Consider the following 25,835-nt stretch of genomic DNA (forward strand, 5'->3'; position numbering starts at 1 on the left):
TCACATTATTTCATGTTAATTCCTTGCACCCTCCAGTTTGTCATCAGTGAAAAGCTTAGTAGCATATAGTTTGCCCTTGAACATTGAAATCATTGAGCTTTATATGAACTCTTGATTGATTTAACTTCTCTTTTGGGCTGAGTTCCTGACTCTTCTAGTAAGGAGTGGCTAAAAAGCCAAAATGCTTTTGCATGGGCTACTTGAAGGACAGTGCTTATTTCCGTGAGATTACTCCATTAGGACATTTTCCTGCACAGGTTTATTTTTCTACAGTAATGCCTCTAATTTTATACAGGGTAAAAATTGCTGGCCACCCAAGGTCTTAAATGCATTCATCAATGTTTTCAGTGGGTGATGTAATGTTGTATTTGAAAACACATTATCTCCTCACTTTCTACTTTATGCTGTTGCATACAAAGGAGTCAATTGACTTTTTCATGTACATACAATTGCAAAGGCATCCAAAACCTTTGTTAAAGGCCACCTACTTTTTCCACGAGTTATCTGAAACAACACAGGCAGCCTATTTAGGAGCGAATAACAGTGAATGGCTGTTCTAGCCTGGGAAAGGTTTACATACATCCTCATAGCTCTCTTTATTCAGAGCTTGTAAATAACAACAGAATACAAGCCCTACAGCCACTAATTTAGCACCACATTGTGACTGTTTCTTTCCATTTGCCTCAAGCAAAGTCAAGTTTTAGTGACCTTTTTTTGGCCAATATAGATGGAACTTGTTCACGTGACCTGGGCACTGTTCTGTACAAAGTGTTAAGTATCTTGCACAAAGCAAATGGTACAGCCTGTTGACCAAGAAATTCCTATGACTGGGCTTAAGATGGGCTGTCGGTGCACTGATGAATAAATGAAGTCTTGGACTGAATTTTGTTGAAAAGGAAAAGAAACATTTTTGTTTAGTTTTGTTGCAAAACATTCCTAATTCAGGGGCTATTCTTCTGTTAAGCACAAAAAGAAAGTTTTAAGGAATGAAACAAATTATTGTTTTTATCTGTTTTCCTCCTGGATTCTTGTGAAATGAAGACAACATCCCTCTATTGCTATGTGTAATAACATTTAGTTGTCACCTGTAACTTGCTATATTTCCCTGTGGGAAAAAGAACGTGGTGGTTAGAAAAGATACTTGATACAGAATGAAATATCTCTCACATAGACTCTGTTTACAAAGCCATTTATGAAATTTAAAAAAATGCTGTGAATGTCTTGCTTACTTTTCAAGCAAACAGAGATGTTTTCTTTCTGTGCTAACGCAAGACAGATTTCCTCAGAACATCAGATGAGTGCTAACATTTGTTCTTTACAACATATCCCTCTACAGATGAGACTAAATTATGCTCTCCTTCTCATCTTGGCAACTACTGCAAAAGTAACAGTTGCATAGTGCAATTCTGAGTCACAAGTTTTACTTATCATCTGCAGACTGTTGGGTTGGTTCCCCCCTTAATGCTGGAATCCTCATACTTTATCAGATACTAAGGGTGGGTATCTAACAAAATCTAAGTCAGCTCCTACCATGCAACTTTTGTTTTCCCTTCACACACATGAAGCAATCCTGAAGTGTTTATACAGACAAAATGAAATCTTTTATCATACTCTTTGCTCATCTGGGTCACCTGAAATGCAAAGTGCAAAATTAAATCCCTACAAATAGTAAAACAGTTCATTCCTCTTTCTGCACTCTGCTACACTTCACCATGCACACAATGCGGTAATTGCTTTTGCTTGACTTGTTCAAACAGCTATGTTCATGATGTGACAGCTAGGGCACTAATATATTTATGCCCTTTGTAATCGGCCAGCACTGCTTGTAATTAGGTGCAAAGTTAATTAAGTGCAATACATCTAATAACTGCCTGCCAGTAATTGTAAAGTTTGATTTAGCACATGAACTGTCAAGGTGTCAGAATGGTATATTAAAAAATAAGTTGCTAACAGAAAAACAATCCTGCCACAAGCCAGAGAAAAGCACTGTGACTGTAAGTCAGTTGAGAAAAGGAAGAGATACTCAATACTTCCTACTTCTGATGCTGGAAAATGACCTCATCTGCATGGCAAGAAGTTGTATCTTGCTTTGTTGAACTCCAAATTAAAATACATTTTTACCTACCAGCTAATGTCTTCTCCTATAGATAACCATTTCCTTTAAGAGACATGCATATGTTGTGGAATTTTTTAAAGCCCATTAATGTCACTAAGAGAATAGAATTACTTTTAATAAAATTAATGCACAAAGAGCAATATGAAAATAACCGAGAAAGCCCAAAGTATTACATGCTTAGGGTCCTACTTGTGGAAAAACAACTTTTCTTCTATTGAGTTTAAGAGAACAGTATGCATACCCCAAATACCTACAAATAATAACAGCTTAAAATTATGCTTTAGTTGTTCTTGTTAATTTCACTGTTTCAGCTCTTTGCCTGAGAAAAAACATGTCCTTCATGATTTTAGACATTACGGGATGTCCTTTCTCCAAATGACCATTTCAAATTACTTATTCTTGTTTCAACAGTTTGTTTGTGCTTTTATTTCTCTCTGCCCCCTCCCCCTCCCCCCCCCCCTTTTTTTTTCTTTTTTTTTTTTTTGGAAAACCAGTTTCTTTCTCATGGATTGATCGTCACTTCTCCATAAGCACAGTGTGTGTTTTCCAAATCCACATTCTTCTCTCTTAAATGCTATTTTGATTACCTCAGATGTTTCTGTCACCTCCATCTCTATATGGCATGAACTGTGAAATGTTCTCTGCATGCTAGGCAATCAGGGCCGGTTAGAGCCAAAGCATAGCTGGTCAGTAGAAAAAAATAAAGAGCAAAGAAATGGCACATAGTTCTATGCACAGAAATATATAGAACAATTTAGAACTAGCTGCATAGCAGTTTAGAAGTTACAGTGAGTGCACATGAGTTATACAGCAGCACAAAATATATGCCTAATTCAATAATACTTTGGTTATTAGCACAATCATAGATGTACGAACATCAGAAAGTTATACCTTTGAGATACCAAGAGGGAAAGTATGGACAATGCTCTGAAACTTTTTTAGGCTAGCAGGTCCAAATGGAATGGATGGAAGTTATACACAAACAGGATAGCCCAAAAACCTTGAGAAAGAATGTTAAGTTCAAGGACAGCATTACTCCTTCCAAAGCAATCACCAGTAAAGCTTTCTTTCTAAAACACTTCACAAAAATCAATGTCAGATAAGCTAATCTTTGTGGTTAGTTATTATGAACAGATATTTGATCGGGGAAATTATGCTCTAGATTGACATGAAATTAATAATGCTTGTTGTGTGGTGCCCAATGACAAAGGTAAATGCTAATAGCTCTGAAATCCTAATGATTGCCAAAGTACTCTTCCGAGCTTTGATTAGTGCTTGTGTTGTGCAATTATGCTTTTCTATAATTACTGTGAATTACCATCATGATATTATTATTCTCATATTTTCTATTCCTCTGAAATTGTCAAAATTTCCTGCAGCTAAAAATGGATTTCATTTGCATTACCACAAGCTTTGATTGTTTAATGAAAAATAATTCCATGCAGACCCTCATGTTAAATTGTCCATTTAAAATTTTCCTGTTATCTAGATTATGTTGAAGAGCTCCTTCTTTCATTTATCATTTGCCTTTATTATCACAGTCACAGTCCTCGCTTTATGCTAGATTCTGGAGAGAAGAAAACAATGAAAGACATTTTTATCCATATCCTTGTCTTTTGCCTAGAAGCTTTTTTCTGCATGTTCTTCCTTTTCCTTAAAATTCCTTCTTTAGAAAGCTTAAAAATGCAGCACTTTCTAGCAAAACATGGCAGCTTGCTAAAAAGATTATTTTCTTTGGTTGTAGGAGGGTTTGTGGAAGTTGACATTGACTTAGACATTGACTTGTCTAAGGCTTAGAACCATGCCCTAAGCCAGAGAGATGACCAAGGTCCATGAAACGATGTTGTCTGTGCCTGATGGTTTCTGCATATTTCCCTCTCAATAAATACACACAGTCGGGCAGTGCATGTTTCTTGAGAACATCCATTTCCCTGCTGTGGGCACAAAGCTACATCTGTGTCAGTACTAAACTGTTTTTGGCAAGTGTGGGTATCTTTGTGGTTTTCATTGCTGTAGTGGCTTTAAACTTCACAAGCCTAAAATGACAATCATTTATCAAAATGCGCTTCAGTGCAATTTGCTCAATTTGAAGCAAATCTCAGGACTGATTTTCAAAGTGTTCGCACTCCCTGTGAGCAGTATTGATCATTTTCATTATTCAGATGGCTATTTAACTGTCTTGGGAAAACAAACAAACAAGAGACCATTTCACCTTCAGAAATTCAAAAGTAAATAAACAAAAAACCCTTTCTTTTTTTATTTGTTTTTTTTTTTTTTTCACGTTTCACAATGATTTTTGTTTATGTACTGGGAAAAATTAGACCCAATTTTAAATATTGATTTTGTAATCTTACTTTTTCCCATCTGTAAACATTTACTGAATTTTTTTCTCCTTTCTCAGTAATTTTACATGTCTTATGAAGCAATGGTGGTTTTGAGCACTCCCCAAAGCTACATGGCAGCTAGCAAAATGATTGCAACTATGCTGGGGGGAAATATTCAAACCATGTACTCACCTTCGCTGTAACGAAAATGTAGCTTAAGCCATACCCGAGACTAATCTTCAAAAAACATTTTCAGAGCAGAAAGGAAAAAAATGACTGAGTTCAGTAGATTTGTAGGTACAGTGTGAACTTTGAAATGCAGCATACAAGAAACAGCAAAATCCATCCAAAAGCCAAGCTTCAAAAATCAAAGAAAACCTGGGTTTGTAAGAGTATGCAGGAATCTCTTTTAGAGGTGTTAAGTAAATGTAACAAAACACCAAACAGACATGATCTTCAAAATCAAAAAGTATTCGAGTATTCCACAATTTAAAGAAGAGGTCATCTGATATTTGGAATATTTCTTCCTAAATACATCACTTTCTCGTGAACTGTGTGTATGTTTAAAAGGATAGATAAAAGAAGATAAAGAAACAATCTATTCTTCAAAGCTTACTGAAATTCAAGTAACTTTTTCTTGTTTAAGTAGAAAGTTTTCATATTTCTATTGCAACAAAAATGGAAAAATCTTGTGACCTTTGCACGGTTTTGACAGCCTTGATGCCTGATTGTTATGTTACTCAGTCTACCTGAAGTTCACCACAATTTTGCTGCCAGTATTTTAAAAGCCTTCACTGCAGTATTTTTACTGAAATAGCAATTCAGTAATTTTTGAAACACCTAAAGCTTACCTTGTGATGTATTCACAAATGCTGGACTAGAGCAAGAACATAGTCTAGATAACTCTAAATTGATATTACATATTTAGCTACATACACAAAGAGTATTATTTTGTTCCTTTCCCTCTCTTATTTCTTACTAGTGTTTTTCAACTGGTTCTATTTTCACCTCATATATGCATTGGATTTTTCTCTCACATACACACGAGTCTCCTATGCAAAGTGTTAATATAACATGTGTGGTCACAATTTCACACTTACAATACTCAAATAGGTTTGAAGTTAGTCAGAATAAGTTTGACCATGCCCATATGTATACTTGATGAGATAAAAGACTGGATCGGATGAAGGAAAATAACCAACTAAAAAAAGGTCTTATATGTGTGTGTATATATATCTCTTTTAAATATTTTGTTTTTCATTTTCACCATGGATAATAAGAAATGGAGATACTTTACCTATAATTTTATTGTGAAGTGGGGAAATGAAGCCCACAATAAACATCTGTAGATTGCATCCTTTGAAGCAGTGCTCCACCATTAAGATTTTATATTGATAGCTAAAGAATTGGTTTTTGAAGCAGCAATGTACACATGTGAAACCACAATTTCATCTGTTTGTCAGAGCTGTGACTGTGTTCTTTTTGCTTCCTGGATGAATCATGATTCTGCTGGGCTGTATACATGTCCTGATGAACATGTAGCACATGCTACATGGCCATCTTTGACACTGTCTTAAATACTAGTTCTGTACCACCTAGCCCAATTAGAGCTGCCAAGGGAATGAACATGGCAATGACACCGATAGTAGGATTAGCATCATACACATCTTCATCCCAGTCTGCTTCATGTCAGTTCTACTTGAAGTCACACCATATAAGAAGGGCTCTTATTTTTAGGTACCCAAACCAACACTACATAAACAAACAAGAAGGAACAAACAAGCAGAAACATCAGGCTTTGACCCTGCCAGTGAGCCAACCTTCTCTGAGTGGAACCAGTATAAATGTAAATTATTAGAGAAGATCCCACCCGTACTTCATGGAAACTTCTGCTCTACCACCCACATGGTCACTGCCCAGTCTTAGCCCTCGTATGGGAGGTCAGCACAGATCCTGCTTGTTTCGGAATTTTTCTTTCGTACTACAGATCAGCTTCAAGAGCCTAGGAGAGGAGCTAATCCTACACACATGTGCCTCTGGTGAGATGGCAACTGTCCCTGGCTAAGGAATTAACACCCCTTTTAAAGTTATCCTCTTTCTTCCGAGCTTCCAACAAACAAATCAAATCCAGCATTTAGCAACTGCATGTTTCAAATCACCAAAAGCCCTTTCAGATCTTGAAGCTGTACACACTGTCTGCTAGAATATCCTCAGGCACTCTGTTACAATTGAATTGTAACCAGTGGCACCCTCTTTCTCATCCCATTGCACTGAGTTACCTCCACTGTCTACAGAGAGGACTCCACATGCTTTCATGCAGGCAGCTATGCGCTGGACAACAGCAGGAACATATTATTAAATATTTCTTTTATCTTCACTTACAATAGCCACAAATTTAACCAATCTTGAAATATTTTCCATCAGAGTACTGCATCCACAAAGGTTCCAAGCCTTTGAGAGTAAGTGGGGTTTTAGGTGATTATGGCTCCCCAGTCACTTTCATCTAGCACCACCAATTTTATCCCCAAACCTTGAAAAAAATATGCAGTCACATGCCACAGCACAAAATGAAAGGTACGCAGTCATCTGTGTTGCTCTATTTCCTCCTGCTAGGCCTCATGTTCTTCCTCTGAGATAATATACTTTAGGCTGTTGACCTTTCACTACAGTTTAGATTTTGTTTGAGGGTGTTAGAAATATTTTAGCTCCTGAGTGGTTGTCTGTGACTGGAGAGACCGCAGCCAGTGAGCTGGGTGGTCCTTTCTACTGCAAGGCTTTTCTGGACACTCAGGAACTGACTAGGTCAAACTGGCACTGAACTCAATGTACTTGAGTAGTCACACTACTACATTATATATTGCAACTTACGTGTCGTGTGGAGGGATTTCTCTTCTGTACAAATTGGATGCTCTGATGTAATGTAATGTTGGAATGCAATCTATGTTTTACCTATATGCAGAAGGCCGCATATTCTTACTTCCAACTGAATGTTCTGCAAAAACTGGAAGACCAGCCTGAACACAAAAAAGTCACATGGAGAGTTGTATTCAAATTCCTTCAGAGAGGAAAATGGTCTTAGGCATTCATATCCATCAGAATATGGATATTCTGGTTATAAATCCTTCTAAATCTTCCTGGTTATGGCTAGAGCAGCATCTCCAGGCTGCCTTGTGGCCAACCCAAGGGGATTTGCGAGAAGTTCTGGTCCAGGAATGACTGCTTAGCTGAAGAACAGTCTTGGATTAATCACTTTCCTCCCCATGTTATTATTTCTGTTTGCAAAGCACAGAGTCAATTAAGGATAGGAAGTTGTACATAAGAAGTCATTACTATTAAAGGATATTCCACTTCACTTTTCACACTCCACTAAACTGAAAAGTCTTAAAAATGCACTGCTATGACACAATCAAGACTGTGTCTTATAGGCCAAAGCTGCTTTCACCTGTCACCAACTAAGTCATCTTATGTAACTGTGGTCAAACATAAAAATGTATTAATTTTTTCTAGGCCGCTACTTACATGCCTGGAAGGATGCATGAATTGTCTTAGTGAATTACACGTCTGAACAGCAAGATACCAAATAACTTTGGTAGCTGTGTCCATGTCTCTATTTCTTACTTGAACATTCAGAGACGATCTGCAGTAATAAATACAACTTCAAGTGATTTGATCAAACAGCTGTGAAATCAGGAGAAAGCTTATGACCTATTTGAATAGGCCTTTTAGTGGGAGTCAGATATAAACAACATAAAATTGTGACTGAATCTGGACCACATTCAGGTTAGTATGTGATGACATCTTCTAGACAACCCAAGTTACACAGAAGACGGCTGACCTAGTTCACTACTGTCAGAATACTGCCTGAGTCACCCATTTGGTTCATCAGTTCCCAGGCTGAAATTTATATCACAATGTATAATAAATTAGGCCAGCCGTGTAATTGTATTTCAAACTAGATACCAAAAGACTGTCACCTGTTCTAGATACAAATTTTTCTAGACTGTTCTAGATAAAAATTGAACCACAGCCAGTAATCCATAAATCCCTTTGTCCCGTCATGAAGGTAGTACCTAGAATAAAAATATGACACTATTTAGGATTCTGAAGTGATCGCTACTGCAGAGATGACAGATGAGATACCGCAGAGCAAACATCACTGGACTTGCGGCTACTGCACTGAAAGAATCCTTCCTAGAGCAGCTGTGCTGCCAGGATGTGTGAACAGGACTGAAGATGTAGCATGTTTGGAAGTCTTTGCTTGTCCTGCATTAAGTTAATTCAGTCCAAATATTGGAAAGCAAAAGTTTGCAGCCTTACTGATATGAACCAAAGTTAAATAAATAAACAAATCATAATCACAAGCATGGCAGAAAGCCAACATGCTGAAGCGAATGCTATTGACCTAGCAAGCACACTGCAATCTCTCCATCTGGGAACAGCCTTTCAGGACAGATGAATGCTGAAAATACTTACACTCCCACATGAAGCAAGCACTGACCTTCTTATGTAGAAAACAAGCATAGGTAGCTATTTGATCTTCCCTCAACTGGCTTAATAGTTTAAAAAATCCTTTTGGCTTAACATAGCTATCAAACAGAATCAAATGAGTTGAAACTTGCTTTTACCAAAGCAAATGGATGACTGTCATCTGGATGCAATGGCAGCAGGACAAGCTCAATGAGAACTGTTGCACTGATACTGCTGCATCCAAACCTGCCTTCTGGCTGGAATCTTCAGTCTAATACAGAGCAAGCTAGAAGGCTGAACTGTGTGTGTTGTCTGGAGACAGAAGCAAATAAATATCAGAGGAAATTCCAAAATTAGACCAGTATGAAAGACAACACTAAGGATGATGAGCAGGATATTCAGAATAGTAGAATATATTTGTAGAAATGTTCCTAATTAGAGTCAGCTAGCACTAATCCCAGAGGACATCTCAGAGAGGTTACACATTTTCCCTGAAAGCAGTATTTCTCACAAGGGTGTATTTATTTCTCCTGGAAGAGCTAGCCCTGTCCCCAGGCTTAGGAATGCCATTTCAGGGGTTTTCAACTGGAGGTTTCATCCAGAGGACCCCAGATGTCACAAAACTACAGTCAAGCCAGGAGCTAGCTGGCAGGTAAATTTAAAATATCTGTCCTGAGACTCTGATTCATCTGGAGATATCAGCAGGGTGAGCAAAAGGAAGGCAACTCCAGAATCCACAGGGACCTGCAGATGTTGAGAAGACTTGGGGACAAGGTTAGATAAAGAAATACCACATTTAAATATTTTCTATATGTAATATTGTGGGATTCCTGGGAAAAGCAGATTTTCTGAATTTCTAGTTCTTTTCCCCTTACATTCAAAAATTACCAAATTAGTTGAAGAGCTTACTTTAGAAATCTATTAGCGATTGGTGATGCGACTTTGACTACTGCTATTGCTTGTTTGCACTTCTCACCTTAGCCTTCCAAAGCACGCTATGCTCCTGTTCTCAGATCTCCTGTTTTCTTATATTGAAATTTTTATCTTTCCTGCTCTTTCATAACCCTCACATATTTTTTTCATAAAGCACTATTCCAAATCACACAATCTCTCCAAATCTCAGGAAATACAATATTCCATCATTTAGAAAGTTTAATAGTTACCATGTTGTTGAGTGAAATGTAAATATCAAATATAAAGACCTCATTTTTTTTTCCCTAGTTAGGGGAGTTTCAGTCTCTACCTCAGTAAAAAGAGCTGCTAATTTGCCTTTCCTTTTCTAAGGAAGAGAAAGTTTTTAAAGCAGGAGAACATTGCATAAATGTTAGAAATAACAAATATTACTAGTATTACAAGAATACACTAGATATTCAAAGCTGGAAAATCTTAGGGAGCGTTATCTCTCTGTGATGTTTTGTTTCACAGTCAGTTTCAGTTTTTATAATTTTTATCTCTTTCTGTTTCCAGTAGCATTGGTCTCCCATGCAACATTCGGAGAGATTAGGTAAAGCAGATTCAGTACCAACACCTTCCTAAGTAGTGACATACCAGCTCTTTGCTCTCTAAGCTTAGCTTCTATCAAGGGTTTAAAGTTAATGAAATAAAATATCTACAAATTCACCAAATGAGCTTTCTGACACAAAACCACTTTCTTGCATATCTATATCCACTAAGGACATTTTTGAAGTATTTTGAAATTATATTTTAACACCACTGCCAGCGGTGTTCTTCATAGAGAGTGAGAGGTTACTTTGACTCTGGCACCATCTACTGAGAACTGAATAAAAGTGCCTGGCTACAAGACCAAGAATGTATATTAACCAAGGAAATATGCCCTGATTTCTGCATGCAGTGTGAATATTTCTAGTTTCTCATCACCAATAAGGCTTTCACTTACATCCTTGAAAAATATTTTCTTAGGTTCTCATTACTGTTGACATTCAACAGAGTGCAGTGATATAATGTAATAGGATCTTTCCAGTCTGTAAGATAACCAGTACAAATAAACAAAAAGTTGCTTGCATTGACTTTGCAAGTAATTTTTCACCACACAGACACTAAGGAGGGACAAGCTATTTCAGTGTTACTGTCAGGAATGTTCTTAGCTGTGCAAATACATTAACATATGAAAGTAAAAGTATTAAAACAAAACAAAACAAACAAAAAAAAAGTCATAGTTTAGAAAACAGTTTTCTTATTCTTACCTTTCTAAATATTTCATTCTCCCTATCCAGACAGAATACTTTCACCATGCATTAACAAGGAAAACACAAATAATAAGGAATTGTATTTTGAAATTAAAATTTAAATTGAAACTGTTTCTAAGCAAAAACTTAACAAATGCCAGCTTTTCACTCATTTTCTATGACTACTTGAAAACACCAATATTGAATTTCATAATTTTTTTGCCATTAGTGAAAACATAGAAATATATCAGAAAACAGCATTTGTACTATTTAAAAAAAAAAAAAAATAAGAAGAAGAAGAAGAAGAATTATATTGAAAATGCCTCCAAACATCAAGTCTGTCATAACCAGTAATCTCCCACAATAATTTGACAAGAAAAATACTGTAAGGTATCTCTTTCTCTGTGTCACACGCATTGCTTTGGTTTAGTCCAGATTCTAGAATTTCAAAAGAAGATAGGCATTTTAAAAGTAAAAGAGTTTATGGGAAAATAGGTGATATTTTGTCTTTGTCTTATGTTTGTACAGAACTCATAAGAGAAAGAATTAAAACTAGAAGCAAAATGAAGAAGGACAACAAGGGGTTACTGTAAATTCAGAAGATGAAGACAAAGGTTAGTAAATAAATAAATGCTGAAAAATAATAAAAATTGATCACTTGTACCTCTGAGCAATGAAATGAAGACAAGGAATATTGGTTTAAGCCTGCTGGACATTGAGAAAAACAGAGCCATCATGCTCGCAGGGTCTGCTGATTAATGTTTGGCTTTAGCGTAATATAAGATTTACTGCATTTTGCTTGAAGTGGGTAATTGAATAATCCCTCTAAAAAGCAATAATTTTTCCATGAAGTTCATAAAGTTAATACACTCCAAATCTCCAAGCAGCAGAAGAGAAATAGCTAAGTGTCTACCTGTGGAAATCATTGGACGTAATTCACAATGTACAAGCATCACTTTACTGAAGTTTGTTATTAAAGCATTTCAAAGGACAGAGTAAACAAATTATTTTTAAATATTTTTTAAATACTGTCATATACATATCATAACTGGGTTAATGAACAGCAGTTTTTTATATCAGTATATATATCATATATACAGTATCTGTATTGAATCATTGATTACCATTGCTACTTTATATAGACTAAAATCAAATTGCAACTCAAATGCAGCCTTACTCAACATATCCTGCTTTTTGCTAGTATTTCAAGCTGTACTGACAATATTTCCAATTGCTGAGAAATGGAAGAACAAGTTCCACAGGTCCTACTTAGGTTCCTGACACCAATGGAAATATGGAGAAAGGGAAAGAAAATTCATATTCATTCATTTTATGTTTGGGGTCTATAGACCACATCCCTTAAGATGCTCGTAAGACTCAGACAATCATCCAGAGATCTAGCACCATACCATCTCGTAATCATTATGAGCATTTGGAGGATATAATCTCTTCCTATGCTCTGGAGTGGAAATTACTAGAATTAAGATCCTGACAGAACACAGATGAAAGCAAGCTATCCTGTTCTACTGTCCTCTGCTCTTCTAACTTGTCTTACCTAAACCAGATCAAAAAGGAATACAATAATGAACATATTCCTCAGGGCTGGATTTACAAGTGTACAAAAGTGTATGTTAGACTAACAGACCAAAGATGTGTCACTTAATTAGTTTCTGCAAAAAGAAACTGGAAAAATAAAAAGCAGTATTTGTACAAAATGTGGCAATTATTAATTCTGAAAATGTTAACAGAGAAATCAGAGTTCGCAATGCCTTTCAAATCAATGCAAAACAAGATGTGATGACCTTAAATCTAACCATATCAAATCTTTCAATATCCTCAAGCTTACATACTTAAAAAGTATCACCTACAACTGTTACCACACTTCCAGATATTCTTAAAAGGAAAAGCACTGAACAATATTTGTTTGTTTTTAAGAAAAGGAAGAAAATATCAAGCCCTTAGATTGTCACTAAAAATGTTGTTGATATGAAAGGCAAAAGTCATTCCATCACAGTGGGCTGTGGGCTCTTCTTTAGCTCCCAAAAGATGGTCCCAAGCAGCAAAATATTTTTAATGCAGCCCATAGTCTCCAGCAAGTGTTTTTTTGAAGACATCTTACATACTGGAACTGTACCTTGACTTCTGATAATGAAGCTACTCCTGAGATCAAATTAAAAAATAATTAAAAAATTAATGCACTAATGATACCTGCCCACAATGTCACAATGAGAGTCAAGCACTAGTATTTTAGGGAATGTAGGAAGTACTACTAGTACTGTGCTCATTCTGTTAGGGGAATAAATTACTTGGACATTTTACTTGATAAGTAAATTACCAGGTAGGTATTTTATGTAAACGTGCAGTAGACATCGGTGATCAAGGTGCATTTTTCTGCATCTGACTTGTGCATCTGTTGTGCTTAATTTGGCATCTGCTCCATTAAAGATACTGACACCACATTTATTCCGATCTTGCTGACCTCTTAGCCACATATACCCAAAACAATTCTGTGGAGAAGGGAAGTTCACTGTGAAACTTTCAAAACCCTTCAACTACGACTTAAAGATCAAGCTCTTTCATCTAAAAATGCCCTTGAAGATACAGCCAGACTTGAACAAACCACAAATAGCCTTCCAGAATGCCAGCTCACCATCCCATGGAGCATGTATACTGAAATGGAGAGATCTGCAACACCTAAGGACAGGTTCCATTATGTTTTTGAGTCCTATAACAAAGGTAGGGGGATGATTCAAGATTCAGTTGCAACAGAAATTCTGAACCCTGAATCACATACCTTCTTTCCATAGGCCATGTGTAACAGTATTGTTCAAAAATGCAAACTAACTAACTTCAACCCAATCGTGCCAATATCTGTGCTGAATCTGGTTCCAAGCATTATATCCAACAGTTTTCCTGGAAACTCTCAAATCCATAAACATCAGTATAGGACAAATTCAATCCCGGTGTTAGTGGACATAAATTGGCGAAAGCCAATGCAGTCACAAAAGATCAGACAGGTAGATATTTCTCATATGGTTGGCAGCTATACATGACTGTACTGCACATGCTATCTAAACTCAGTTAGTGCCAAAAAACAGTTACAGAGTTTCTCTCGTGAAGCAACTATTAATTTATTTTAAATTAGTAGATATAGAAACACATCAGAAACAAATTCCATAAGAAAATGCTGAAACTAAAATTCAGAACAACTGAATAAAACCAGAAAAGTGATTAACAGTAAAAGAAAACAAGAGAAAAGTAAATTCACAGGAAATCATCTTGCCTGTGCCCTTCCAACATCCCCTCGTGGCCACACAAATAGCTGGACTTCACACCATGGCCTAAAAGTCAAAGGATTTAATTCGTACTGGAGAGGGACAAATGAAATCCAAAAGGAAGAACTAATGCTCTTCCACTAACCCCCCGGCTTAAAACAAAAAGCAGAGGCTAAAGCCTCTTCCCCAGTGGGTCTGTGTACCACACAGAAAGATACCACACCTCTTAGACCAGATCATTGTGCCTCTCACTACTTACACCACTTCTCTGTCTCACACTGACTGAAAACGCACTTTTGGAGCCACACATGGACTCAGATCCTCAGTGAATGTAAACTAGTAATTTCTGGAGTTGAGTCAATAGCTCCATGCCTTGTCACAGCAGATCAGAATTTGGATCCCAGTTTTCCATATAGCTTTTCTATCTTTGTTTTTCACCTGGCCATGACAACAAAATGGCCTTTCAGCTGGGGCGTGCAACTTACACTTCCAGTACTGCCCTCAGTGGATTACCGAGTTGAGAAAATTGTGATGCCTTTCTCATTAATGAAATGTTTCTCAGACTGGATTGCAGTGATACAATACATTTCAGACATTCTTCTTCTCTGAATTAATGCACGTGGGACTACTAATGTAGTACTTTTGACATAAGAGATCTTTTTTGAATGTGCACTGCATGTTATATAGCTTCACAAGAAACACCAATGGAAACATTAGAATTCTCTATTCATATTTTAAGTTTCACTTTGAACCATCTGGTAATCTCAGTCAGGTATGAAGTAAATTATGCACCTCCAATAAATTTTCACGATACTGTCTACTGCTTTTTCTCCTAGATTAAAAAAAAAAAAAAAAAAAAAAAAATTGAAAATATGATGTAGCTATTTAAGATTCAAAAACAATGCCCTCACAACATATATAGTAAGATAATGGAAGAATATGGGCACTTTTTTGGTACTGATGTGTACTTAAGACAGGAAAAAAATGATGCTTCCACCCTGCAATCAGATTTCACATGGTATTAGTTTGGGAACTCTGTGCAAAGATAAAGGTCAGATGGGACATATTGCTCCAATATCTCTTAGGGAGTAAAGGTGTTTTGGCTCCTGCTATAGTAGATTAATAGCATATCTATGAGCAACACGAGAGTTGCTGCCTGAAGAAAAGTTACTCAATCTTGAAAGCAAGCAAGCAGTGTGGGCTGCCAGTGAAGATGGAGAAGAAACTGATTTTCTCAGTGTGAACAAAGGACTTCTACACTTAGCACTGACAAGATGAATCCACCTGATCATTAGAACAAAATAAAGTTCATAAGTACTTTGTACAGAGTAGAGAAGCCTAGTCTGGGAAGCAACAAGAAAAATGGCCCTGTTTGTGCAACAAAATTCTATTCATCTTTTTATGTGGATACTTTTCCACAAAAATATCCCTTTCAGTAGTTGAAAAATATACACATTAGGCTGACTTTGGCACTCAGAGTGCAGTTCAGTCACACATTTAAGCACATTCAAGCTGTAGTCAGACACTCTTCTGACTGAAGCTGAGCTGGATTAGCGAGTAACACTCACCACTCCTCCCAGTACATCTCTGCAGAGGGGTTCCTGGCTTTGCAGGAGTGCCAGCCTCCCTACATTCAATGACACCTTAACCAAGTTCTGGATCATACAGTCATGGAATATCGAAGTTGGAAGGGACCCACACAGATCAAGTCCAACTCCTGGTTCCACAAAGGACCACCCAAAAATCAGACCCTGTGTCTGAGAGCATTATCCAAACACTTCTTGAATTCTGGCAGGTTCAGTGGGACAGACTGTCAAAAGTCCATGCTCCCTCGGGTCCTGTCGCTGTCCCCAGAGAGCAGAGCTCAGCGCCTGCCCCTCCGCTCCCCTCGTGAGGGAGCTGCAGGCCACCACGAGGCCTCCCCTCAGCCTGCTCTGCTCTGGGCTGAACAAACCAAGGGACCTCAGCTGCTCCTCAGACACCTTCCCCTCCAGGCGTTTCACCACCTTTGTAGCCCTCCTTTGGATACTCTCTAATAGTTTTATGTCCTTTTTATACGGTCGTGCCCAAAGCCACACACAGTGCTTGAAGTAAGGCTGCACCAGCACAGAGCAGAGCAGAACAATCCCTTCCCTGGCCCCACTAGCAGTGCTGAGCATTTGCACCCCAGGGTATGGCTGGCCCTCCTCACTGCCAGGGCATGCTGATGTCAACCAAACCTTCCAGGTGCCTCTCTGTGGGGCTGCTCTCCAGCATCACGTCCCCCACTCTGTACATATAGCCAGGGTTGCCCCTTCCCAGGTACAGAATCTGACACTTGCTCTTGTTAAAATTCATATTGTTGGTGATTGCCCAGCTCTCTAGTTTGTCAAGATCTCTCTGTGGGGCCTCTCCACCCTTGATGGAGTCAACAGATCCTCCCAATTTAGTATAATTTGCAAACTTACTCAAAATACCTTCTAGTCCTACATCCAAGTCTTTTATGAAAACACAGAAGAGAACTTGCCCTAAAACAGCCCTGGGGACCCTACTAGTGACTGTCTGCCAGCCTGATGTTACCCCCTTTACTATAATCCTTTGAGCCCAATCCATCAGCCAACTGTTCACCCCTCATATTTTGTTTTTATCTATCTGTATGTTGGAAATTACGTCCAGAAGGACACTGTGAGAAACAGTATCAAAAGCTTTACTGAAATCCAAAAAGATTACATCAGCTGGCTTCCCTTGGTCAACTAGATGGGTGACCTTGTCATAAAAGGAAATTAAGTTTCTTAAGCAGGACCTTCCCCTCTTGAACCTAAGCTGGCTATGAGCAATGACCACGTTGTCCTTCAGGTGCTTTTCAATAACTTCCAGACTAATTTTCTCTGTAATTCTACCAGGCACTGAAGTGAGACTGACAGGTCAGTAATAACCAGGGTCTTCTTTCTTGCCCTTCATGGAAATTGAACCAATGTTTGCCAGCTTCCAGTCAACAGGGACGTCTCCAGATTCACAAGACCACTGAAAAATAATTGAGAGAGGTCCCGCGATGACAGCCAACTCTCTGTATACCCTGGCATGAATCTCATCAGACCTCATAGACTAACATATATCCAGGTGGAGCAGCAAATCCCACACAAGTTTGGGGTTAGCTAGGAGTTTATCATTCCTGCAGTCACAGTCATCCAACTCGGGAGCCCTGGGATCCCAGAGCCCATCATCAGTGTTGAAGTCAGAAGCAAAGGAGGCATTAAACATCTCTGCTTTGTCTATGCCCCTGTTTGTGAGGTGACTGTCCTCATCAAGTAATGGATGACTGTTTTCTCTGGTCCTCCTTTTGCTGTTAACATATTAAAAAAAAAAAAAAAAAAAAAAAAAAAATTTTTATTGCCACCCACAATACCAGCCAGAATACAGTTTATATAGCATAAATAATCATTACTCTGTTTTATGATACATTTGATCAAGCTGTATGAAGAAATGACTATATGTGCTTTGTACCATCTGATCTGTGGAAGGGGGGACAGGCGGAGGATAGAGACAACCACAGCACAAGGGATGGTAAACGGGGAAGCAGTGAAAAGCAGACAGGAACATACACAGGCAGAAAGGGATTGTACATGATTCATCTGCAACTAGAGCAAGCTGTGCAGAGCACCTAAGCAGATGGTTTCCTACCTTGCTGAGTCAGTCTTAAAGGGAATTGTACCAGTGTGAGATTGGAATGAGGTCAGAAACTAGCAAAGTGAAAGAAGGGGCAACAGGAACAGGCAGCCAGCACTGGAGAGTATGACATAATATTTCATCTAAGGAATCCTCCCATTGGGCTAGGAAATACAAGAGTCTTTATGAAAACACAAATCAATATTTATCATGTTTCAGACTAACATGGATAAGAACTCTAAATTTGTAAACTAATTAATTTACAAAAGAAATCAGTGTCAAAAAAAATGTAGGCAGTGAACTAAGTCTCAATGAACGATCCATATTTACGATGCTAAATTTGCATTCTTCAATAAGCAACCAAACACATTCTTTCATGAAGAATTTAGGAGTTTGGGGTAACACAGTATCGTATGTAGTAAGTTCCATTCCAGACAGCATATCTGATACAGAGAAAAAATGGAGAAGGAAAGTCCTACAAGCAAATTACAGTGGGGCCCACACAATAAAAAGGGTGAAAGTTTGGAATGGCTTGAATACTTGGAGTGGGTTGAAAACTGGGAGTAATGCAAGATAGCAAATCTTGCCAAAATATTTATGTCTCTCTGACCTATGCAGGTTAGATCTTCAGATGAGAATCTGTTTGTAACAGGGGCAGCTAATAAAAAGTAAAATTTATGGTTTTCTCATCGTAAACACTGCCCCAGATGTTCAACCACAAAGTACACAGGTTAACCGCCCAACCAAACGCAAGGATGAAGATCAATAAAACAACATCAGGGTATCCTCTTACCAGTAAAAGCAGAATATTTGACTAAAGAACAGACAGTATATGGTATCTCAGGTGACTCCTTAAAACTCTTGCCATAAAATTATTAAGGATGTTAATATGAGAATTGCAATCTGAAGACCAAAGACCATATTTTATGCTCTCCTTCTTTACAAGGGGAGATACAGAGTGTATTTCAGAACCTGGGCAGGACTAATGCTATCCCTGATGGGTTATAAGAAGTTCACATAATAAGATAAAACCCCTAAAGCATGAAAGATAGAATCATATTGTCCTTTTATTTGATCAGATGTAATTCCATACTTTATTCTATATCCTAGTTGTATCCTATTTTCTGAATTTCTGCACAAAGAATAACATTGGAATTAGTAGTATTTGTGACCCCATTGCTGCGCACTATGAAGTACTGTCGCAATCCCTTGCTTTGCCCATCAGCTGGTTTCAAGGCAGGCATTCCTGTATTATGTATAAATCTGACTGATCACCTTGTACCCTTCATATTCTACAGCCAAGAGCATCCAGAGCTATAATGGTTGAAATGCAAGATTTCTCTTGTTGTTTGCTAAGTAAGTTCAATAAAGCCTCAGTCCTAGTTCAAAATGCCTGTTGTCAGTTGCAAATAGGTTTTCTGCTATTATTCATAAATTTTAGGGCTAGCTGCATGATTACACTAATCCTCATGATAAAACAGCAATAAACTTGCAACCTGTAATGGTGAATAGTCCCTTCAAATGATGGAAGACTGAGAAGATTTGTGAATGTTTATGCAGACCAAACATTCAATCTTTTTGTAATGTGTCCCAGTAGATTGTTTTCTAAGATATTTTTTTCCAGTTTTGAGACTCAGGACCTCTTCATTATATTTTACACAAAATACAGCTTTCTCTGCTATTGCTTATTATATGTGCTGGAGAATTTTTCTTATTGAATTTTCAGAGATCATTGATGATATACAGATAGAGCACATCTTGCCTCTGGCAAATTTGTGAAGACACCAAATGCCTGGTTTTCTTAAGTTGTCATGGTGTCTTTAGCTGACAATGCAATAAGAATGAAAGATGATTTCTTTTTCCATGTGAGGGGCCTTAAACCTGTGGGGAAACAGCTTTGCAAGCACATAAATGTTGCACCTTTTGGTTCTGCTTTGCATAGGAGACAAATAAAAGCAGTTGCCCTTGCTGAAAAGATAGAAATAAGCATACAGAAAAGAATTAACATAGTTCTCAAAAATTTCTGGAAGTCGGAAGATCAAATGATTTAGAAGGTTGAAGGATGTGTGCAGAGAGGAATGGAAGAACAATCATGTAACTTTGATTTCTTTGTTTGACTTTCTTGTGAACATAGTACAAGTAGTGATTCCTAATCAGTAATTTGCATCTTGGCTACTTTTTCCCATCCATACCTGATGACGTGGTATGACAGGGCTCAGGTTTTGACTGCTAAGCCTCTCTTTCTGGATAGCATAGACTTGATTTCAGGAAGTCAGCTTTCAAGGTCTACAGATATATGGATGCAAGATGTGTTACTGTAACTTTGTAGGCACACACTCTTGGTGAATATTATTTCTATAAGAAGAAGAACAAGAGAAACTTGGCAAAATATTCCATATTCTTTTAGAGCATCTTTCCATGTAATGTCAGGTATAGTTTTAAGTGACTTTCTAGCAACTTTTGTCCTTTTAATCAGCTATGCCTCAGCATAGAAAGGGTTGCTATAGTTAACCATTTTGTGGTCAATAATTTTAATTTTATTCGTTGTCATTGCATAATTTTAAATGGAAAGAAAAAGTCACATCGTTGTTTGAAATAATTCCATTCTGCAGCATTCTGTGGCAATGATGTGAGACCCCACCCTTTTCTCTGTTTCTGACATTACATTCCAGGATTGTTTCATCAACATTTCAGTCACTAACATTCAACCCTATGAGTGTTCACATGTGTGATGTATCCTTTGACATTTAATATCCCACAGTGCTTTTGTTACTCATAAAAGGAATGCTAAAAATTTAGGACGGGAAACCTGATTGTTTCATCCATGCTGTGTTCCTTCTATCTACTGCTGCTCAACACATGAGAACAACATCTCTGGTCATACCAAACATCCATTTAGCAGAGCATCAGATGCTTAAGAAAACAAGGAACATATCCTTCCCTTGAGATGCTCTCTCTGTTCCTGAAGCTGAGTTGCTCAAGAACTACCTGATGGCATCTACACAGGTGCCTCTTTTCTCTTACTGGAAGAAGTTAATTTATTTTTTCTGTGACCCTATAGTGAGATTTCTGAAGTTTGTGTTTCAATCTTATGGCTACTTCCTCTTCATCAAGTGTAGTAGCCCAAGATGTGTCACATGCTCCTGATGCCAGAGTACCAGTTCTGTTTCCACACAAAACTGATCTTTTGTGGGATTTGGGATTGGGCACTTTCTGTTTCCTCTCATACCCATTACTGGTATGGTAGTTAACATAAACAGGTGTCAGCTGAAACCTCAGCATACTGAAGCAATGCAAATAGTAACAACATTGCACAACCCATTTTTTAGGCAAATAACCACTAATGTGGAACTGGGCCCCTTAGTCTTCCACAGTCAGCATCTGCATCTTCTTCCATTGCCCTTTTCCACCTTGCAACACGTCTCCCCCCATGCACCTATTTCTGCTGGTGTGTGAGGTAGAAGCACTGCCAAAAGTTAACATTTCTGAGGTAAAAGAGTTTTCCTGGAATTTTGGTAGCAAATTTTTGCTTCTGGAATAAAGTCCTTTTATTACTATTGTCCCTTTACAAAAGGGAGGGTGGGACAAGGTGGATTTAAATACAGAGCTGAAGCATGCAAAGAAACTGAGAAAAGCCTACTTTGTGTTAAGAGTTACATAGCAGAAACCCAGTAGTCCACCACACTGGATTTACTCCTTAATTTTTTTTTTTTTCTCATTTAGCTACAGTTTCAGCTTCTCCCTTAAATATCACTGCTGTGCCTGATCTCAATGGCTTGTGTTTCTGAATCAAAACTTAACTTTCTTCCTGGAAGAACACTATTCTTTAATATGTCATTTGTAACAACAGAGCCGTTAGGCTAATGGTAAATCTAGTCCAAATTTCACTTCCTTACACATTCTATTTTTGCTGAACTGGAGTAGATGAGAAAAATACAGAAACTTCAATGGGAATAATCTTGTGCAGATGGAGGAAACCCAGATGTATTTAAGTAGAGCAGCTCTTTGTCAGTCAAAGGAGTCCAAAGGACAGATGTGTTGTTTGTTAATCATTCAGAAAACCCTTGTGATTAGAAACTCCTAGATCTTGAAAAGGCCAGCCAACTGAAAAAGATACACTGTGCTCCAGCATTCATAGTATTCCACTTGGGAGAATAAGAGGATTCCTTGGCCAGAAGTAAGAACAATGTAAATAAGGTTATTATATTTAAAAATCAGTGCATGCCCTGGAGGATGGGGATATTTCAGTTCTATAGATCAGTAAGGAAGATCTGGCAAAGTTCAGTGTCCAACTGGCATAAAAATTTAACAAGAAGACTAGTGCAGACATTTCTTTAAAAATCTGAAGGAAAAACAGAGGTAGAGACAAGCCAATGAATTAAAATACTATGAAAAGCAAGTGAAAGCCATTAGTAAAGTACCTAAAAGTAATACACTGTGACCTCCAGAGAGTATCCCCAAGTGTACAGAGTGTAAGGGTGGAGGAAAAACAGAGAGTATCCAATGAGAACTAACATAAATAAAAGCCTGAAGTCATGGAATATAGAAAGAGTTCACCACGCACTGAATTTTGTATGGGTAAGATCTATTTATTTTATACAGTTCATTTGATACGCTAGGTTAGGATTGATAATTTCTGTTGCATTTAATCAACATCCTAATATATTATTAAATAATTATTTGTATTACTTAGGACACAGTCAAAATCAGGGATCCCGGGTGTCAAACAAAGATGAACTATATAGCTGCTACCCCCAAATATAGACAAATAGATAATACAACAACAACAGAAACTAAGACTAGTCAGCAGTATGATCAGTCGTTTCACTGCATCATCCACATATTTATTTTCAGTATTTCTATAGACCTCATGGCAAAGTAGAAGCTAAAGAAGAGTTTTGAAGTGTCTTTGCTAACTCATGGGGAGATCCCTCCTAACATGGAGGACAACTTAGCAGAAAGCGGAAGATATTTGCTTGGAAATCTAGCAGGGAAAGATGCCCTCCCAAGGAAATGAATGAGACCCATTTGGTAGCAGTATTAGAGCAGTGATAGAGCAGTGCAGTTCATACAGTAACTGCAGCAGAGGAAAAGAGGAACTGAGAGGTTGAGCCAAGTTGGTGGTAAAGCATTTAAGAAAGGTAGCTAATGGACAATGACAAAGATTTCAGTCTGGGCTAACAGGGACAACTGTATGTCCTGTTGAGAGATTATACAAAGTTAAGACATAGAATGAAAAGGAGGAAATCTGAGGCACAAAACCCCCACAGATGAGGAGGAGGGAATTGGAGAGGATCTGATTGTAAGATGTGCTGAGGGAATAAACAGGGAGGTAGAAGAGAAATCAGGAGAAGACAGAGACACAGCAGCCAGACCAGACATGATCTCAAGCAGACAAGCGCAGTTGGATGGGTCAAAGGGGACAAGCAGGGACACTGATCAGAGATGCCGCAAACTCCGGATGGAGCTTCAGTCATGCTGAGTTATGAGGCAGCTGCAACAGCCACTAACAAAGACTTGGCTCAGATAAGCACCATAGTTAAGTACTGAGACACACTGGAACAGAATGGTACTGCACAGCAGAATCATCTCTTTTTCTTGTTATTCTTAGGTATAAAGATTGAGTACTGCAGAGCTTCATAGTCCATCTGTTGGAGACCATAGCAATTGAAATCATATGTGAACAGTAGGGCCCTGGTTTGAAAAAAAAAAATCTTTGGACACAGTTCAGTAAGTTTTTTCAGTCCAACCAGGCACTGAGGTCTGGAAACAAGCAGGTGAATGCACCCCTGATTGCACAATAGGTAAATCCATGATCAAGGCAGGAATCATTTTCTTCTATCCTTTTCTACCTTCAGTTTTCTTTCTATAAATCAGAGTTAACTATTCTACTACAGGTTTTATTTGTCATGTTTATTCTTTGGTGTCATGGCCTTAAATATTTCCTTAGTCTCTTAATCAGTCTGCCTCCTTACACGTTGCTGCCCCTCCTCAGTACGTATTTCTGTACATATCTCATTTGAAAAAAATAAAAATAAAAAACAGCAAAAGGAAGAGATCAGTTAACAATAACTTAAAAGTAAGAGAAAATAAGCAAATGAGAAGTTTACACCTCTCTAAATATATGGCATGCTCATTGCAGCATATTATTGTAGCTTATGAGAATGTTTATTGTAGCATCGGATCTGAGCAATAAAAGTAGTTCTACAGGTCTCATTAGCAAAGATTTACAAGCTTAGCCATTTACTCCATCAAACCTACCTACACATGAAGAATTTAGTAAGGTGTAATAATATTTTCTAACTAGTAATACTAATGTTCTCTGAACATGCATTTTAGCTATCCTGGATGATTATATATATTTAGTACAATATTTTCCTGTTTTGATTTTTTAGGAAAAGCGTGATTAACAACTCACTGTCCATAAAGTTCCACTGCTCTGTACTTAACAATTTTCCTACCTCAGTTATGTTAAGACCTACTGAATGAAGAGGTATCAAGATATTCCGATTCTATTGTCTTCTACTCACAGATGAAATTCTCAACAACGAAAAAATCTGCCTCCACATCAAATACCTTCATCTACATTAGGTCCAATGGCAGTTTTGCCATTTACATCCATAGGTTTAGCGTGCCCACGCATGCTCATGAAAAACTTACTCTTTTTTAGGATAATTTTTTCCCATACACAGTTGAGGGCTTGGGGTAGAGTAATGTTAACAGCAGCAATGTATCTTAAGAACAACAAAAAACAGTGCGTTGATAACTACAAAATTACATCAGCCAACACAACACCTGGTTACTCAGTATCGTTTTTGAAAATTCAAAAAAGGATCTTAATAGCCAGAAACTACATAACAGATTCAAGTTTGTATCTCATGCCTAACAATTCTGAGACTAGATTCTGATCCAAGGGAAATTAGGATTTCACACATAAATAACTCTTCTCCCAGAACAAAAAAGTGATTTGCCCACAGTCAGGTCTGATGCAGGAAGCCCTCTCAGATAACGTTATGAATAAAACCAAGATGAACAACACTATCTTCTGTTTACTTAGTGTGATAGAGTTTTTGTCTAAAAAAAATATCTTAAGTGCAGATCAAGTTTTAAAGAAGGAAGTAAAAAATTACTAGAAGCCTTTCAAGAATTACATAAGAAAACAAACATTCAATCTGGATAACTGGATGAATTCCCTGCTATTTCATTTCAACATTTAAGTTTTCATATTTTCAGGCACAGCCTAAAATTAAGAATACATGCTTAAAAATGAACTCTTGACAAAGTATGATCCACCAAAAACATTTGTTTCATATTGTATACCATGCAAACAAGTATTAGTTTGATTTGTGGACAGCAAGTAATAACAGAGGCAGGCCAGCACAACAAATCTACAGCAAAATACGTGGACACATCATTTTATATAAACCAGTATTTAGTTATTACTGTTGGTTCTGAGGAACAGTGTTGCCAGCTGTCACAAAATATATAAACAGTTCATAATCTGTAATAGTTCCTCAGACAGCTGCAAGACGATAACCAACCCATTTTTATTCCTCAAAGGCCTTCATGAAACATAGAATTTAGTTAAAAAAAAACAACAACAACAAAAACTATTTCAGAAAACATACACCAAAAATACAGAGGAAAAAGTAAATTTCTCTGTTAAATTAAATGGATTTGTAGAGTAGCCCAGCCAGTATATTCTAAGCATCTTGTCCTAAAAGGAAGTCACATTTACAGCACATATAGGACTGAATTAAAATAGATCAGTTTACTTTGAGTTTAATTTATTAAATTAAACTAGGTCAGCTGACTTCACCAG

Source organism: Oxyura jamaicensis, chromosome 4 (genome assembly GCF_011077185.1).
Source record: "Oxyura jamaicensis isolate SHBP4307 breed ruddy duck chromosome 4, BPBGC_Ojam_1.0, whole genome shotgun sequence".
NCBI lineage: Eukaryota > Metazoa > Chordata > Aves > Anseriformes > Anatidae > Oxyura > Oxyura jamaicensis.